At 41.0% G+C, this 18,126-nt stretch overlaps 1 long non-coding RNA gene across 1 annotated transcript; it reads right to left on the reverse strand.

Annotated features, from left to right (window-relative positions):
- Nucleotides 1-2,941: 2,941 nt before the first annotated feature.
- On the reverse strand, nt 2,942-5,572 carry LOC120516914. Its single transcript, XR_005630943.1, has 4 exons — nt 5,365-5,572; nt 4,655-4,811; nt 3,813-3,939; nt 2,942-3,204 (listed from the first exon to the last, which is right to left on the reverse strand). It is a non-coding gene; the product is annotated as an uncharacterized LOC120516914 (long non-coding RNA).
- Nucleotides 5,573-18,126: the final 12,554 nt, after the last annotated feature.

Here is an 18,126-nt window from a genome sequence, read left to right on the forward strand (position 1 = left end):
AATTATTTGTGAAACTGAAATAACAGTAAGCTGGCAAATTTCAAAAAACTGTCTTAATAATCTCTCCATTTATTTGTTTAGTGGAGGGGGTGTAACGTGGAAAACAAAAGGTAGATAATTTGCGACATACACAAAATTATGTATGGAAACGGCTCACGGGCAGATTTGTTTTCGCGATACAACAAAACTTGTGCGACAGTTCGTCAAAACTTCTTCACAACAGAAGCCTTCGAGAAAGTTCGGTAACGTCTGAGGGGGCGAGGTCAAAACAGAGTACCGCCCACTGTCACGTGTCCCTCCCACAGCTTCAGGCCACTCAGCTAGTTGAGCGGAGAGATGCGCCAACAACCGGCTGTACAACAGCCCATCTACGAATTCCGCAGAAAAAGCACTCGACACTAACGTCCTAATTGATGAGCAATTCGTATATTCAGCTGTGTTTATTTAGGAGCTGCGTCACAAATTGACTATTTTATTCCCTTTTCAGTAATGATTTACAATTACAGTTCCACTCTACACTGGAAGGGGAATGTCCTGTGAAACAAATTCGAAACACATACGAATTTCACTTGGTAAAAACGCGAGTTAAAATTAAAATAAATAAGATAACAAACGGCTTGTGAGGCCGTGCGCTCTTCGTGCTTTCTGGAACGTCACTCGCCCCCCGCCGTTTCAAATGGCGGTTTCGACGTGAATCGTCGGCTCTGGATGCAAACACAAACGAGTCGTTTTCGAAAAGACTCAAAGCTCGAAGGACTGATGTACAGTTAACCAGTAAAAACCCACAGAGATTTAAACATGCGGGATATTTCATTGTTTCGCCGCGTTAACTGCAGTCCAAATCCATTAACGCAAAGCTAATAATGGGGAAAAAAGTGGCTATTTGTGAGGGGACACAATAAGAATAATAAAACTAATAATGTCGCGGACAAGCAAACAAGACTAACAAATAAATACTTCTTTAAAAATGTCATTACCCGAGTTGAGCAGTTTAACCCATGCTTAAGTCCGGCCGTTGGACTGCACCTTTACTCGGGCTAACGAACAACAGTCCCGTATAAAATGGACCAACAATACTGAAAATCACCTTCTACTCCATTTAAAGCACACGAACTCACCCCAACCACAGAAGAAATCCGGCAACGGCAAGGTCCTGAACAGTCGGCTCCAACCTCAGAAAACGCCAACATCTTCTCGAAATGTAACATCAACTCCCACTCGAAGCGCTGCCGAACCCAAGATCCTCCTCCGCGCGTCTTGAGTCCTCTTTTAAGGCCGAGTGGGCGGAGCTGAGGGGGGGCAAGGATATGACGTCTGTGCTCCTGTCCTGGGTTACGTAGAACATACGCACATTTTCTGTACAATATCTAACCTAAACGAGTATTTCAAATTTCTAGCCATAAAGAAACTACAGCGTAAACATTATGACTCTCCATGGTAAAAACCGAGCGAGGAGTTAAGTTGCCCGCCCGTCCAGAGATGATGAATATGCGGCGTGTCGAGCACTCGGGAGTCGGGCCGCGTTTGTTTGAAAGAGCTTGAACCCTTAAGTTTTCCCTTCAGCATATAGAAGGCCTACTCATTACTGCCAGTTCACTTTACAGCTCTGGGCTGCGAGGACACTGGACCCTGGGTCAATACTATGCCATACAACTGCCTGTGAGCGATTTCACCGTTCGCTAAAGTTAAACCCTCAAGGCCTCTTTAACCCCGGCCTATGGGTCGACCGTCTGCCGTGGATGCTATTGGTGCTGCTAACGGGCTACGTGCAGCTCCGAAATAGAATCTGCAAGTCTCGCCCGCTAAACTGGTGTTTGAACAGCTTCCAAGTGTGCCTCTGGAATTTTATCCATCCGAGTTCTGTCCCCTGGGCTGCATCCCGACACCGCAGTCCACTTCCAGCCGGTACCTCCCACCCCTCGCTCCCGGTTCTCACGCCACCTGTAGGCAGTCAGCAAAGTTTGTGTTTGTCGGGCTGGAGGCACATCGCGGCGCACTGAAACCACCTTATGAGGGCCCTTTCCGAGTCCTGGAACGTGGAGACAAAACGTTCGTGTGCTTAACATCAGTGGCAGAGAGCAGACGGGTCGCCTCAAGCCTGCGCACATCGATTTCCCTCAGGTTTTCCACTCTTTTCCGGTCCCCGTTTCCCCTAACACACCTGTACCTACGGAGCCTGCAGATGTTCGTTCTCAACCCTGCCTACCTGCACAGTGCGTGCCCCGACCAGGTTAACGGTGCCCCTTTGCGTGTGAATTCTGTCGGGGTCTGTGTGAGGACAACTCACATGCACTGCGGTGGCGGGGTGATGAGTGGAGAGTTATGTACGCAGTTCAAAACACAAAGTCCGTAGTCTTTGACCACGTTGTCTGCCGTGTTTTCGCTGAGGGCTACACACGGACTTAGCGTTGGGAGGAGTGACATGCTGGTGTGCCGATTGCCCTCCGTTTGCATTCTCCCCCGCGCCGTGGGAACACTTCGCAAAGCCGACACCACTCATTGAAAGGTCTCCGCGTGCCCAGCTGCACTTGCAGAAGCCGGATTGGCCACTCGGCTGCACATGTACAGTGATGGTAAGGAACGTTCTTCTGCTCGGATCTGCTCCCGAGATGACAACACGGTATATTCCTTTCAAAATTCATTTAAAGTTGATAGAAATTGGCCAGAGACCGAATCTGAATGCCAATACTGATTGAACACTTTAATAATTGTTAAAGAGAAAGATTGTTTTTAAGTTTTGAATTGAACTTAATACTCGGCATGCCATTTACCATACAATGAAACTGGGGGGGGAAAAAAAAAAAAATCTTCCCAGATGTTTCATAATGAACACTTCAATAATTGTAAAAAGGAAAGGGATTTTTTTTTTTTTTTAATTTTGAATTCAACTTTAATCAATACTGAACATTTACAATACAATTAAAGTGTAAAAAGAAAGAAAAAAAAAACTATTTTCCTAAATGTTTTTGATTTCTAGTCCGCTCTAATTAGCTTCTTCACTGTCTTCCTCTTCTCCCTCTGTTTCCGGGATCACCACAGATGTTGCGGGGTCCACTGTATTCACAGGTGTCCCCTTTATTTGAACTATTCTCACTATTCCTCTATTGCATGTTAACCTTCACATCTGATTTTCTACTGATCACCCATCGAATAATTGAGAAGATGGCACGAGAGATGTGCAGGAGAATTAGTCCACCACAATGTCTAAAGGAGAGAAAGAAGTGAAAGTTGAAATGAGTTCTTTACTGCCATATGCTCACTAAGCAGTAGCCACTAAGAAGCTCTGTGCCGTGGTGTCATCCTGTTATATAGCGCCTTTAAACACATGCAAGGTTCAGTCAGTGCGAGTCTAAATTCACATCTTAGTTGATTGCAGTCCCAACACCCTAACCAGTAGGCCAAGATGGCAGTGCCAGCACAACTGAGTTCAGACACTTTTGAACACTTACATCGGGGGCAGCTTCAAAGCATCACTGGTAACCCAGTCCAACACCATTTACACCAGTAAGCAGCAACAGCACACTTGCTACTGTCACATTGGCTTCTCACTCACTTCAGTACAAAGCCAGAATCAGAGTTATCCTTGGGTTGTGATGAAGCACAGGACTGGAAACAAAGATCTTAATTCCTAATGGAGTCCAATCCCCATGCAGATAGGGCTCAACTAAACCACCAGTTATGGATCTCAACAACGTAGGCTGGTGTACGCTGTAGTAAGACACTAAGATGGACATTCAGAAACTAGCTCCAAAAGTACTTCAGACATTTCTTTTGAAACATTCAGCCCACATGGACACCAGGAGCTCACTCACCTCCGAATACATGTAGGTCATCCTCATTTGTGATGCTTACACTCTCCTTCCTAAAAATTGGCACTGTTAATTACAGGATAAATACCAATATGTACAGTGCAGCCATCACCAATTGGGTCCCCATATCCTAAAAGAAAGAGCAAGACATCCAACTGTAGCAAAGTTTAGTCACCTCCATCTCCTCAGGGTAGTGCTGACCCACACAGACATTGCCAGCATCCAAACAAATTCAAAGTGGGACATCGGGAGCGTTTGGTTCAAACATTAACAACTTCACCAACAAGCCAGGTGAGATTATATGCCTGCCTGGCCCATGGAGCACTTTGCATGCCATGGAGAAGACCATCAGAACTCAAACCAGACTTTGTTACACTGACCAGTGCAAATTCATTTTAATGTAAAGAACAGTCCCTTCGTAATTGGCTGTAATGGCAAGAGCAGCTACACCCCAGTAAGACTTACCCATAAACGCCAGCGGGACTTCTCTAAAATCCTAAAATAGGTCATCAGGATAGCGAGACTAATTATGCAAGTAGTTCCAGGCACTAGTGTCAACAGTAGCTTTCTTCCGAGTTGGACTGTTTCAATACTTGTTAAAGTTAGGTGGCGGCCAGAAAAAACCGGGCACGGACTCTCCATAGCTTTTTTTTTTTTAATGCATGTGCTGCATTTCCATGGACCAAATAAGTTTCCGCTTTGTTGGAACTTCTCGTTGTCACCGACATTTAAGCACCAAAAAAAACTTTCAAAAGCTTACTGCTTTTTGCTCATATTAAGAGAACAGACAAGGTGTGTGCAGTCCCATCGTAATTCAAGAGCGGCTACACCCCAGTAAGACTTACCCATAAACGCCAGCGGGACTTCTACCATTTCAGGATTTTAGAGGTCATCAGGACAGAGAGACTAATCTTCCAAGTAAATGCAGGCACTAGTGTCAACAGCTTTCTTTCGAGTTGGACTGCTTCAATACTCATTAAAATTAGGAGGCGGCCAGAAAACCTGCAAAAGAGAGACAAATAATGAGAATGAAAGCACAAATCCACAAGTTCATCCCCGGATATATCATAACTTACTAAACTTGATGATGCTCCTTAAAGACATGGGCCTACCTTATAACGTGAATAAATAAAATAACTAAAAATACACACACACATCACGCCTTTTTAGACTCCCCGTAGTTTACGCCGGGGTCTCCTACACTTTATGCAGGTGCTGCATTTCTATGGACCAAAAAAGTTTCGTCTTCGTTAGACCTTTTCGGTGACGCGGACATTCAAGTACCGAAAAACTTTCAAAAGTTTGCTGCTTTTTGCTCATATTAAGAGAACAGACTAGGTGTGCGCAGATCGATAAAACGAACACAATTAAACGCTTCGATAAAACTTTGAGCTACAAAACCATTTAAAATCATATTATAGTTAGCATCCCGTACAAAAGCTACAAAGGAGCAGTTTCAGAAGCCGAGCTAAAGAGCAAGTCTGCCAAGTATTTCTGTGATAAAGAACAGATATTTTTTCATACACGTTCATACATTTCAGTCCACTGTACTCACGGAATGGTAGCACAACCAGAAATCCGACAGTAACTGCTGACACACAAGGCTTCTCCATAAACCGAACTTGAAAATGACCTTCCAAATTGATAGAAGAACACTAAACCTTCACCGGTCAATGCCATTGATTTAGTTAGCTTATAATTTTCGGAAGACACAACACCTCCGGCAATGTCTTCAGGAGCGTAAAACCAAATGATACTTCCTCGATTACCTTACCGTCTCTCTCCAGAATGCGCAAATGTAATACAGCATATAATGGAGGCTCGTCTTTTTATAAGAACACCCGTAGCTCCGCCCACACATCGAATACTCCGAGCTCTTTTTTTTTTTTTTTTTTAAGAACTTTACAAAGCGCGTGCTGATTGGGTAGAGAGACAAGCGCAGCATGCACACCAACGCCGCCCTCTCCTAGCTAAGCCTTGACTGTAAGAATCGTGGGGTGTTGTTCAACATGTTCTTTTTAATCGACTGGAGACGATATAACGGTAATTCTTTAATCTTCCGAAAAACACTTCAGTAAATTCAAAATCTGAGTTTTTCCTCCCTGAAGACAAATTATTCATTCATTCATTCATTTTCCACCGAGGATCCGGGGAACAACAGTCTTAGCACTGAGGCCCAAATGTCCTCCTCCCCAGCCACGCTTGGCAGCTCATATGTATGCGCTTTATTTAAATGAAGTTCAAATCTCGGCGCTCATATTGTTTGTTGGAGAGTTCAAAATGAGCTGTTCTAAACTTACTCTGTCATAGCGTGACACTTTGCTGAGTATAACATTTATAATATTATGACGATATCTGTCCCGTTTGAGTTTCTAACTACAAATATCTTTTTGTTTAGCTGTCTAATTTCTGATACTTTGGTGGCTGGCGTTAGTAATGATTGGCATTTTCAGCCAGTGAATATACAGTATATATCTTATTATTGTGTTTGCTCGATGCTCCTCATTTTGTCACAGTATATCTGAAAAGATGACGCTGCCTACAGAAACGGAGCAGTTATTCGTCAAAATAACTGGCTTATTAAACGTTTCTGAGTTCGGCGTGGCGTCGCCATTTTATGATCGCTCCATCTTCCAAATGCCGGCCGCAATCGAGCAGTGATGAGACTTATGAACATTTCAAGCGTTTTGCCTTGTTTCGATTTAAATTAAGACATTTCATAGGAATGAACATCGCGAGGTCGTTGAAGCAGTATGTACTGATACGACAAAAAGTCTATTTGACCGTTTTGAGGCAGGGAAACGCTTTAGTTTTATGATTTGAAATGGCTGCCGTCATGTATCGCTAGTGTAGCGGAATCCGTTCAGCCTGCTGGTGAATAAGCTCAGCGGCTCAAATACGGTACATGGCCTACGATGACTTGTACTGCTTTTAAAGAACGTTTTATGGTCAGTATTCTTGATGATTTCGCATACCTGTCTACAGCGTTACTATGTTATTTAAAGTACAGTACAGAGGATACAAAATTACTCTTAATTAATACGTAATGGAGCCTTTTTGTCAGAATTACTCACCGAAGGTAAAGTATTCCTTTTCATCCGCCGAAGTCGATGAAGATAATCGTCAGTGAAGTGTTAGATGAGCAGTCGGACATGAAATGGAAAGTTGGCGATGGTGCTGCACCTTCAGGTAAAATTAAAACAAGTCCTGTCACTGCATTAGTAAAATCTTTTTGACTCTGAGTTGGCAAACGGTGTTTTCATCTGTAAAAAGATACTGCTGGTGCAAGAAGAAATCCGTGCACCCTTCACAACTGTAATTCCAGCACATTATTATTATTTTTTTAAATTTCAGACATGAAAAAGAGATTTCAATTAAATATTAGTCAGTAAAACTGAGCAATTATATGAATTAATATCAAAAATTAGTTTGATATTCGAACTCTGTAGTTAGTTATCCCTCATTTATTACTGTCCTGGTACACCAATGTTTGATAGTTTGACATGACTACAAACTGGGCAAGTGTTAAAATTATCTAGGCATTCATACTAAAAGTGCTGAAAACAATTTGGTTTACAGCAGGGCTACTCAAAGTTTTTGAATGCTGGTCCACATTCAGTTCTCCACCAACCGTCGGGGTCCACTATAGCCAGGTTTACCGTGTAGGTCTGCAGGAGGCTAGTAATAGATTCAACGCAAATGATAACATTTTTACAGAAGACCAAGACATGCACAAAACATGGAAAACAATTCAAAAAAGTCACATGACTACTTGCAATTAACACACCAATTACAACAGTTGGTACGTAAATGATTGTCACTCAGCGTGAAGTGTGAAACTGTTGTTTCGATTTCGTAATGGCAGCATAGTTTGGTGAGTAACCAGTCAGTGCAATTCCCATTGCATTCCTGAGGTTCTGGTTGGTAATTACACTTCGATGTTTCGTCTTGATAGTGTTCATAGTGGAGAACGCACACTCACAAGAACATGTTGAACTAAACATAGTGAGCACGGAAATCGCCAGTTTCTTTGCAGCAGGATATTGAGAATCTGGAACAAGCTTTGACCAAAAAATTGTTATGCCGACTTCGTCCAATTTTGCTTTCAAAATGTGAGAAGCGTGCAAATCAGCTGCTTCCATTTGCAACAGGGATGGGGTTGAGTTCGGAAAAATTGAGGCAGCCACAGATGTCCATTCACTGTCAGGCTGGACAATGAAAGGATCAGCAACAAACAAAAACATAGGCTTCAGTTTTCTGAAATCCTTAAAACTTTCATCAAACTCGACCTTCAAATGATGTAGAAATGTGGAAATCAACTGAAAACATGCCTGTTGATCAGCTGTCATGCAGCTCTTCAGGTTTGGGAAATGCAGCATCTTGCCCCCTTCCAAGTCATTGATGAAAATGCACAACATTTTTCTTGCAATTCGACAACGGTTTTGTCTGCACCCTGAAGTGACAAATTCAGTTTATTTATATGTCCAATAATATCAACAAGAAATGCCAGCAGTGCGACCTTGTCACCGTCTTGAATAAATGTTAAAAATTCTGCAGCTTTCTTTGTATTCAAGGACTGCAGGATGTCCGCTACATCTTGTTTCCGATGGGAGTGTTAGCTCCGTGGAAATATCTTCTTTTATATTGCGGCGTTTTAATAACCCTTTAGTTAAATAAGTATAAATTATAACGGCGATATCCCTCTTTTCGGCGATAGGCGGCAACAAAGTCACAGAAAAGACAGAATATACTTAGCTTGTTTAATGCGGCTTACGTTGCTTTAAAATGACAGGGAAGACCAGTCACATTTCATCTTTAACCCGGGGATTCGGTCGTGTAGAAATGGCTTTTTTCTGTCACAACGGAGGTGGCCTTGGAGTCTATGGCTTCCACTCCCGCAGGTCTTCAAAGCTTGGCAAGGTTCTAGCGTTCTTTTATATTGTGTCCACACGACCAAATCCCCCAGTACAATGCCAAACAAGGTAGACAAACTTAGGCTAAGCAGCAGACAGTCAGATCATATAACACTTAGGCCTTTTAGGGCTGACAACAGCTGTTCTTGCCTATCTTTATGCTTTGCCTAGCCCAGCAATTCTGAAAGTTGACACCCTGTGCTGAAGCTGGCTCAGCTCTTCATGGCATGTTACACAGAAAAAGAATGAAAAACACATTTAAAGAGAGCTAAAACAGATACAGTGACACAATTCTTAATATTATAACAACCTTAGTATAACACATCTTCACAGAGATTCTAGAACCTTTCCAACACACGGCCCTTTGTTAACCATCTGACGTCATTGTGAAGCAGCAAGTCTCCAAATTCTGCAGACATCTCTTCAAGAAAAGAACGAAACAGATGATGCTGCAGAAACGAATTACATCGTAAAAAATTCACTAATTTCACATGAGTAGACATCACTTCCGCCAGTTCGTCACCAAGTTTTGAACAGAGGGCCGACTGATGAATGATGCAGGATGGGCTGAAGTGCCTTCATACGAGTGACAAGTCCTCTATCTTTACCAGTCATTGCTGGTGCCCCGTCTGTTGTAAGGGAAACCATTTTTGTTACATCCAATCCAGCTGCGTGCATAAACTGCGATAATGCTGAAAACGCGTCCTCACCGCGGGTCTGTTTTGCTAGCGGTAGTAATGTCAGAAACTCTTCAACAAAATTATGGCCATCAAAAAATCTTGTGAACACACAGAGTTGAGACATGTCAGTTTTATCAGTGGATTCATCGCACGCGAGAGCAAACAATTCAGCCTGTTTAAGATCTGATATTAACTGACCACCAACATTGTCAGAAAGGTCATCTGCACGACGACTAGCAGTACTGTCTGATAATGGTATCTGCTGAATCAGTTCAACACACTTTTTGTCGCTAAACAGAACTAAAGAAGCAGACATCATGCGTTCTTTAACAACCTCTGCATCAGTAGATGCTTTCTTATGTCTGCCAAGAACCCAAAAAATGCGTAGCGAAGCTTCTGTAACATTTGATTGTCTGGTGGTCGCTTTCATCATCAGCAATGAACTCGCTACCAACGACAACTTACGGGCGTCGATCTTATGCAAACGGAGCTCTGACTTTGGTGGATAATTCGCATTGTAGTACTTGGCGTGTTTCGTCTCAAAATGTCATTTTACATTGCCGCTTTTAATCACGCTTACCGTTTCCAGGCAAATGATAAAACAACAATAATTTTGGTGCTTTTATATTCTGACTTTTGACTTACGCAGAAGACAGTCGCGGTCCGCCAAAAACGTCTTGGCGGTCCGGATTGTGGACTGCGGTCCGCCGTTTGAGTACCCCTAGTTTACAGGGTATATTTTCCTAGGTTTTATTTCAATCTACCAATTGTCTAACCTTTACACCAACTCTGGGTATTTTAATATGACACAGTATATTTTAAATTGTACCCACACCTCTGTCACATAAAGGGGTCTAACAATTAGTTTGGTCCTGCTAGAGAATTAAGTTTGCAATTTCCAAAATGAAAACACATTTCAAATTAAGGAAACAAAAAAAAAAAACTGACTTTATTTGGTTTCATCCAAATATCTAATTTATTGTGTGAAATATTTTGAAAACAATAAAAAAAAAATTGTACAAACCCTTTCATGTGGTAAATGCATAAGAAAATGATTTACTAGGATTTATTTTTTTTAAAACAATGTTTTGCTTTCAACCTCATTGCCCACATGTGAAGTAATGGCTCATCAAATGGTGTTTGAGAATCAGGTGGCACGGAGAGCTTGTCATGTTCGATAATAAGGTGCTTGAGGTAGATGGTCATACCCTCTAATTACTGGGGAGAAAATTACACATATGACTTGTAGAAAAAGTAGTAAGAGCCTCCAGTATTCGTTTCCTTCATCAACATGATCCCCAAAAATCAAAGGAATATTGAAGTTCAAGCATAATGTCTCTATAGCACCAAGTCCAAAGCTGTTTCCCAATTGTTCAAAATGTAACCGTGTTGGGTGATTATGTTTCCCTCAACATTTCCATAATCATAGGAATTATATCTTATTATATAAATCTTGTTTGAATATAATGTTGTCACGAAAGTACTCAAAGAGAATCTTGATTTCCAGTTGTGCCACTCTTTCCAGAATATCATGCATTACATCTGCTGCATAATTGTCAGAAACAGGAAAATATTCAAGGTCATTTAACAGGCATGTTCACATTTGTTTATGTGAATTTCCCCTTGGGATTAATAAAGTATCTATCTATCTATCTATCACACCAAAAGACTGCAGAACTGTAGGATCGCTTAAATGTTTGCTACAGTGCTGACCATGCAGTACTTTATCACGTAAAGAGACCCCATCATCAGTATACAGACCGTGACGTACAGTATGTTTGTCAACCAGGCATTAAACACGACAGCTGAATGACTCAACATACTCAAGAAATGTGTGCAGCCCCAAATCGTCAGCCGTCACTTGCGCCACTGTTCCTTGTGTAGGCTCAGCATGAAAGCCTATTTTGATCCCAGCGCTTTCAAGTCCTTTGACATCGTTGACAAAGAGCTCTAAAACTGCATCGAAGTCGTACTTCTTGATATCCTGCAAGTGAAAAATGAGCTGCAACATGAATGTTCTGTAAGACAGAGTTGACATTTGGGCAAAGGATTTGTAGCTGCGTTTACCCAAAATTACCAAAGTTGTGCAGCTTTACTTTGCTTCATGGGATTCTAAGAATAGCTTGATGTGTTGGAATGATTCCAAAGAAAAAAATATCTTTCCTTTTAAAATCTTTAGTAAAAATTCATAGCAAAACAGTTTCCACAAAAACAGAGAAAAAGAGGGTATTGCAAAGTAAAGAAAAGTTCTGTTTACGTTTGTATTGTTTTGTTTCTTAAGTTTTCTCACACAGTAGATCCATTTCTAAACGGTCAGAAAACTGCATGTCTGTCCCATTTACAAACTGCAAATGGGTCTCTCAGTCCATGCTAGCAATGGGACTAATTCCAGAACTGACTCAATTAACACTAACGCTGTATCTACCTCATGTTAATTTTCAGGGTGTAAAAGGTTACACCCTAATCTATAGCTATGAAAGAAAATGATCTGCTATTCAAATTAAGCAAAACCTACTAACTTAAAGCATTCACCTTCAAAGATTGGCTCTTACAGGTTTCTTAAAACAAAGTAAATACTGAACTTCCAGTTGTGTGGATACCTTGCTTGGAGCCTGAAGGATTTGCCGTTTCAAGCTCATCATAAAATAGTTGGATTTGAAGAGCCGATTTTTCTTTGGAGAAGAGGGGGTGATTTCTAAAGTAACCGCCATCACAAAAATCTTTAAATAAATACACCGGTTATTTAACAGGACTTCACAGTATATTCCAAGAACGTGCGAATTAGAAAATATGAATTTTTGAGTTTCAAACAGTGGCACAAACACTAACTTGCCAGTCACAGGAACTTCATCACCTCAACTACAATCCCTTCTCGAGTCGTACCTCATGCCTAAAGGTACCTCAACAGGTTCCACCATAACCCCTTGTCACTGATATTTATTCCACTCGCTCTCTGTGCTAAAATCTGAAACAGGGTTGTCACGATTATCAAAGTATTCCTGTACCTTGGATCTTAACCTACGATCAGCTTCAAGCAGACTTAACACTTCTTTCTTTATATCTGCATGCAAGTCATGAACAGATTCCTTTAAAATTTCAGCAGTTGATTTTATGACATTAGTGGCAACACCACATGCAAGACGTTTTGCAATTGTAGATGCACACATTTCTTGGGTGCTAACTTTGGTCTAAACAACTTTATTTGATGTTTGTGGACGTTGAAAAGGCCACTTGGGCAGAGATATATCAGCTGGGGGCTCTGGTCAGCAAATTGGAGGGAAGGAATTTTCATTTAGAAGTGGCGCGTCACAACAAACATGCAGTTTTCAAAAGATCCTTTCAGAAAGCATAAAACAGAACAAAATCTCTAAACACAATGTGGAAGATAAGCCCCAACACAGACAGACAAGTCCCAAAGGCCCACGCTTTCATTTTCTTCTTTTGCTTTCTTTCAGCACAGTGCACAAATAAGCAACAACACCACAATAAAGTCCAGTCCCTTTTCCTTTCTTTCTTCTCCACTTCTCTTTCTTCTGCCACCTCTACTTCCATATGGTGGTCTATGTTACAGTGTACATGCTTTGTCAAATGACTCATCATAAGAGATGCCAAACATAGAATGTATTTTAAAAAGTTCATCAAAAACTGACAGGGAAGACCTCACCTGACAAGGACAGAGCTGACCATCCAGTACATTGTAGAAGTCATGGATGCTGTTCTTTGCTGTTCCAGCTGCCAGAAGGTAGGACTGTCGCTCTTCAGTCTGACTGATGTGCTCTTCAAGGCTACAGCATGTATGAAAATAAATAAACGAACAATAAAGCAATTCATGGTTAGCAAAAAATACATTTAGAGGTACAATTCTCGAGAACACCTTCTTAGATGCTGACCTTGTGAAATCTGCAACATGGTGAGCAGCTTCATGGACGCTTTTCTTTACAGCCCTCTGTTTGGTGGATGTGGAAACAGAGAAGCAGCAGGACTGATGCCATGTCACTGTCACACATTGCTAAGAGGGGAAAACAAAAACCACACATTTAAAAACATACACGTTGAGCTTCAGAACAAGATTTTACTAAGTGGCTGCCCGGATTTGAACTATCCAGCTCATGAAATTAGTTTATGCTTTTTCAGGCCATTTCTGAAGTACACCAATACTGACAGGAATAACTCAAGGCAAGTGAATAGTATAAAGTGTAACATTTTAGACATAGCTTTGTTATTTTTACCTCGGATCATGAATATTCTCAGCAGACTGGACACGTGAGGTCAGCAGTAAGTCTGAGTAATGTTCTTGGCTTTCTGATGACTTTGGTCTTGAAGAATGTGACCCACGTCTGCAGAAGCTTGAATGAAGTCTCCATTCCAAAAAGCAATTCAAAGTCTTGAAGACCCTCACAGTATTGGAAAAAAAGTACTAGACGTAATTTGGGACTGCAGTTTTAAGGCAATGACAAGATTACATTCAATCATGCCTCGCTAATAAATATTAAATATACCTAGTGACAACCTTAACACAAAGATATATACAGTAAAGTACAAAAAAGTGGGGTCAAATATTAACGTGTAAAATATCTCAAAGGGTACGTGTTATATTGATAAACTTACCAGGCCTTTCACATCCAGAAACCACGGACACACTTCAAGTGCCGCAGTCGACTGCTCCGCATCATGGACTAAGTGCGGCCTGTACCTGAAGGGTGATCTCCTCTTTGAGATGACCTGGGCCCGGACTGTCACATGTTTCATTAAGGCAATCGCCTCTCTACAGCTGTCACCTTCCAGCCGATCCTCAGGCAAGTTAAATGATCGTTCAGTGCCTGGCCACCTACTTTCTCAACTGGCTCTGGCTCTTCCGTGGCTGTCGCTGCTCCCGCAGAATATTTTGTGCGGAGTTGCTTTTAAGCGCCATGTTACTTTCTTCCTCACAAAAGTGCTCCTGAAAACACAAAAGGAAAACGGTATAAAATTAAAAACAACTCAACCTTTTCACTCCCTTAACAGTTTAGGCCAATACGCTGTGAACACCTTTTCTGGTATTTTAATTTAGTGAAATAACTTCCTTCAAACTTCTACATGTTTATTGTTATATGAAGTACAGTAAGCTGTCTTACAGTAAATGGTAAACATGATATGTTTAAAAAGTGAACGCAAAAATTAGGCAAACATATAACTATCTGGGAATTTAAGGTAATGTTTTGGACCAGAATGTTTGTCCATTTTCCATCCCACTAAGTTAAAAATTAAAATTGAGGCACCTACTGTATAAACTGTCTGACAACTCTTTAAAACTGTGCAGTGATACAAATGGTGAGATTAAACACACAGACGCTCTCCAAACAGGTAGACAGACACACTGACAGACAGACTGACACAGCCTTTTGTTGAATTGGGGTCTTTCAGTGAAGGGGACCGTGTTATGATACCTAATGCACACTGCACTCTTATATCCTTTGACAGAAAACACAAAAAAGTATTTTAAAATCTGACACGGATTGAGGAAAGAAAATGTTAAAAGATACAACTTGAAAATAAAGTGAACAGAAAATTAAACAGAATGTGAGTACATAATTCCTTAATAAAAAAAGTCTATGTAGTAAAATACAGAGGGTCAGCATTTGTGAAAAGTGTATTAAATTCCTTATTAAAAGCAAATGAAGAAGAGAAATTGATTTAGAAAAGTAAAATTGAATACTGTTTACACGTACCCATGCTTTCCAATCATAGCTGAAATTAAATTATTAACCAGTTATCACCGTGTTTTGTCTGTAATTGTGCCTCTTTCTCTGTATTTTTGTAAGATCTTGTCACCCCCTGGCTTCTGTTGTAGGCTGTTTTTGACAGGCTGTGAAATAAATTCACCAAATGTAATGAAACTGCACAACTCAAACAGAAAACAGATGTTTGTTTTCTATTTTGTTTTTCTTAATGGACGGTTACTTGGTCTTTGCATTCTTACACACTGCTTATTCAACGACTTCCCAAACTACAGTGCCACAGATATTTTAATGTGCAACTCAGTTCTGTTTAATTGCAAATAGCTCTTTTTGCAGAAGTCAAATCATTTTCAAGTCGTGCTACTTCAGGTGTCTGAGGTGCACCCTCCCTGTCACAGGAGGGGGGTCTTGTGTCTGTCTGTGACGATGACTGCGCAGGGGATTCTTAAAAAAGAAAAGGGCATCATGTCAGTAGAAGACAGAGCAGAGAAATAAATAAATCATTATACTAACTCACCATGCCAAGAGATTTGTTCCTGCCTTGTGCCCTGTGCTGGCTGGGATTGGCTCCAGCAGACCCCCGTGACCCTGTGTTAGGATATAGCAGGCTGGCAAATGACTGACTGACTGACTAACCTGTAAATTTCATTTCTGCCACTAAGCCAGCCCTCCTGACAGTATCATGTTAAGTTGTTCACTCGCCTTCAAATGAGGAAGGTTTGTATCTAAATGTAGGATTTGTAAAGATGGATGGCCTAAATAGTGCGAGTGTCTCTTTAAGAGATTAGTCACCTGTGCACCTGTAGAATCTGGCCCAGTAGCAGTCTCAAGGCAGGTGTGCGAGGAGAGTAACGCTGAACTGGGTGTTCGCAGTCAGGAAGTGAAATCCCTGCCTTAACTGTTTGGTTTTATGATACAAGGGGGCTCGTCGGGTTTTTTCTTTACTCTTTTCACAATATATTTTTACATTGACTTGTTTTGTGTTTTTGTCACACTGTTCCTTTATAGATTTTTTTTGATTCATTATTTCACTAGTGTTTTTTTTTTTGGGTTGTGGGGTTTTCGTGTATTTTATGAAGTTCATTTGTATTCATTCAAGCCTTGAGTTCTACTGTATCTAGTTACTTGTTTGTAATAAATGGTATGACTCTATAAAGGTGGGAGCGTTTGGTTTAAATGCCAGACTTGTGCTACATAAACGTATTTACAGTATTTATTTATAAAGCACTTTAAAAACAACATCACGGCTGACCAAAGTGCTGTACAATAAAAACCCAGCATATCGGACACACAAAACCAAAGGGTAAAAGAAACAGAAACACATAAACACAAAGAACTGCAGAGATTCTTAATAAAAAGTATACAGCTAGCCAACATCTCATACTCGGTTAAAATCCAGAGAGTAAAAATGTGTTTTTAAAAATGATTTAAAGGCAGCTAGCGAAGGAGCCGGCCTAACGTGCAACGGCAAATCGTTCCAGAGTTTCCAAAGTTCGATCACCTCGGAGTTGGCATCGTGCCTTGGGAACACATAAAGGCATCTGGTCTGCTGACCTGAGAGAGCGAGACAGACGGTACATAAGGGGGCAGCAGTTCCGACAAATAAAGAGGGGCACAACCGTTAAAGGATTTAAAAACAAATACAAGGATCTTAAAATGAATTCAAAAACGAATTGGAAGCCAGTGAAGGGAAGCCAAAATTGGGGTAGCATGCTCATGCCTTCTTGTGCCAGTTCAAAATCGAGCAGCAGCGTTTTGTACCAGCTAGCAAAACATAGTAAAAAATAGTAAAAACGAATTGGGTTTGCGCTTGGCGGTCGTTACGTGTAGGCCAGGGGACACAGGGTTTGTTTGCCTCATTTAGGGATGTCGATTTACAAACTGTAGCAGTTGATTAAACTTAAGAAATGTATGTTTGCCTATGCATATTCACTTTACTACTTTTTTGTTAACATCTTTAATGAAAAATATTTCATTTCCATACAAAGTGAATTTATTTTAAACAAACCCAATTGTTGTAATCACTTTTACTCTGAATGCCTGGGTAATCTCCACTGTCTAACACTTTCCCAGTTTGATGTCAAGTCAAAGTACAGAACCTTGGTGTACCAGCACAGTAATAAGGGAGAGATAAGCAACAATGGATTATTATCTGCAGAGGCAGAATATCAAAACCCTGTTGATATTAAATCATGTAATCTCCAGGTCTTACTGATTAATATTTAATTAAAATCTCTGTTTTATGTCTGAAATTATCTTAACAAAATCATAATAATGTGCTGTTGAGAAAAGCCAAGCAAAATGCCCCCTTTGACTGGCTAAGGCCTTTCTCTCCATTCCAGTGTGTCCAGTAGTTGTTAACAATTTGAAATCGACGGAATCACAAAGGAATACGTTACCTTCTGTGAGTAATTCTGACAAAGAGGCTCCATTACGCTTTAATTTAGAGTATTGTTGGGTCCTCTTTCTGTACTGTACTTTAAAAAGCATAGTAACGATGTAGAGAGGCATGCGAAATCATCAAGAAAGCTTACCATAAAATGTTCTTTAAAAGCTGTACAGGTCGCCGTAGGCCATGCACCGTATCTGACCCGCTGAACTTATTCACCGGCAGGCTACACGGATTCCGCTACACTAGCGCTACATGACGGCAGCCATTTCAAATCATAAAACTGAAGCGTCTCCCTGCCTCAAAACTGTCACTTTCTGTTGTGTCGCTACATACTGCCTCAATGGTGCATCTCAATGAAATATCACATTTGAAATCGAAACAAGGCAGAACGCTTGAAATGTTCATAAGTCTCATAACCGCTCGATTGCGGCAGGCATTTGGAAGATGGAGCGATCGTAAAATGGCGCCGCCACGCCGAACTCTGGAAGGTTTAACAAGCCAGTTATTTTGAACGAGTAACCGCTCCGTTTCTGTAAGCAGTGTCACATCTTTTCAGGGGTACAACTAAGTGACAAAATGACATACCTCGAGCAAACACAATAATATTGTAACAAC

This window comes from Polypterus senegalus, chromosome 16, assembly GCF_016835505.1.
Source record: "Polypterus senegalus isolate Bchr_013 chromosome 16, ASM1683550v1, whole genome shotgun sequence".
In the NCBI taxonomy this organism is placed as follows: domain Eukaryota; kingdom Metazoa; phylum Chordata; class Cladistia; order Polypteriformes; family Polypteridae; genus Polypterus; species Polypterus senegalus.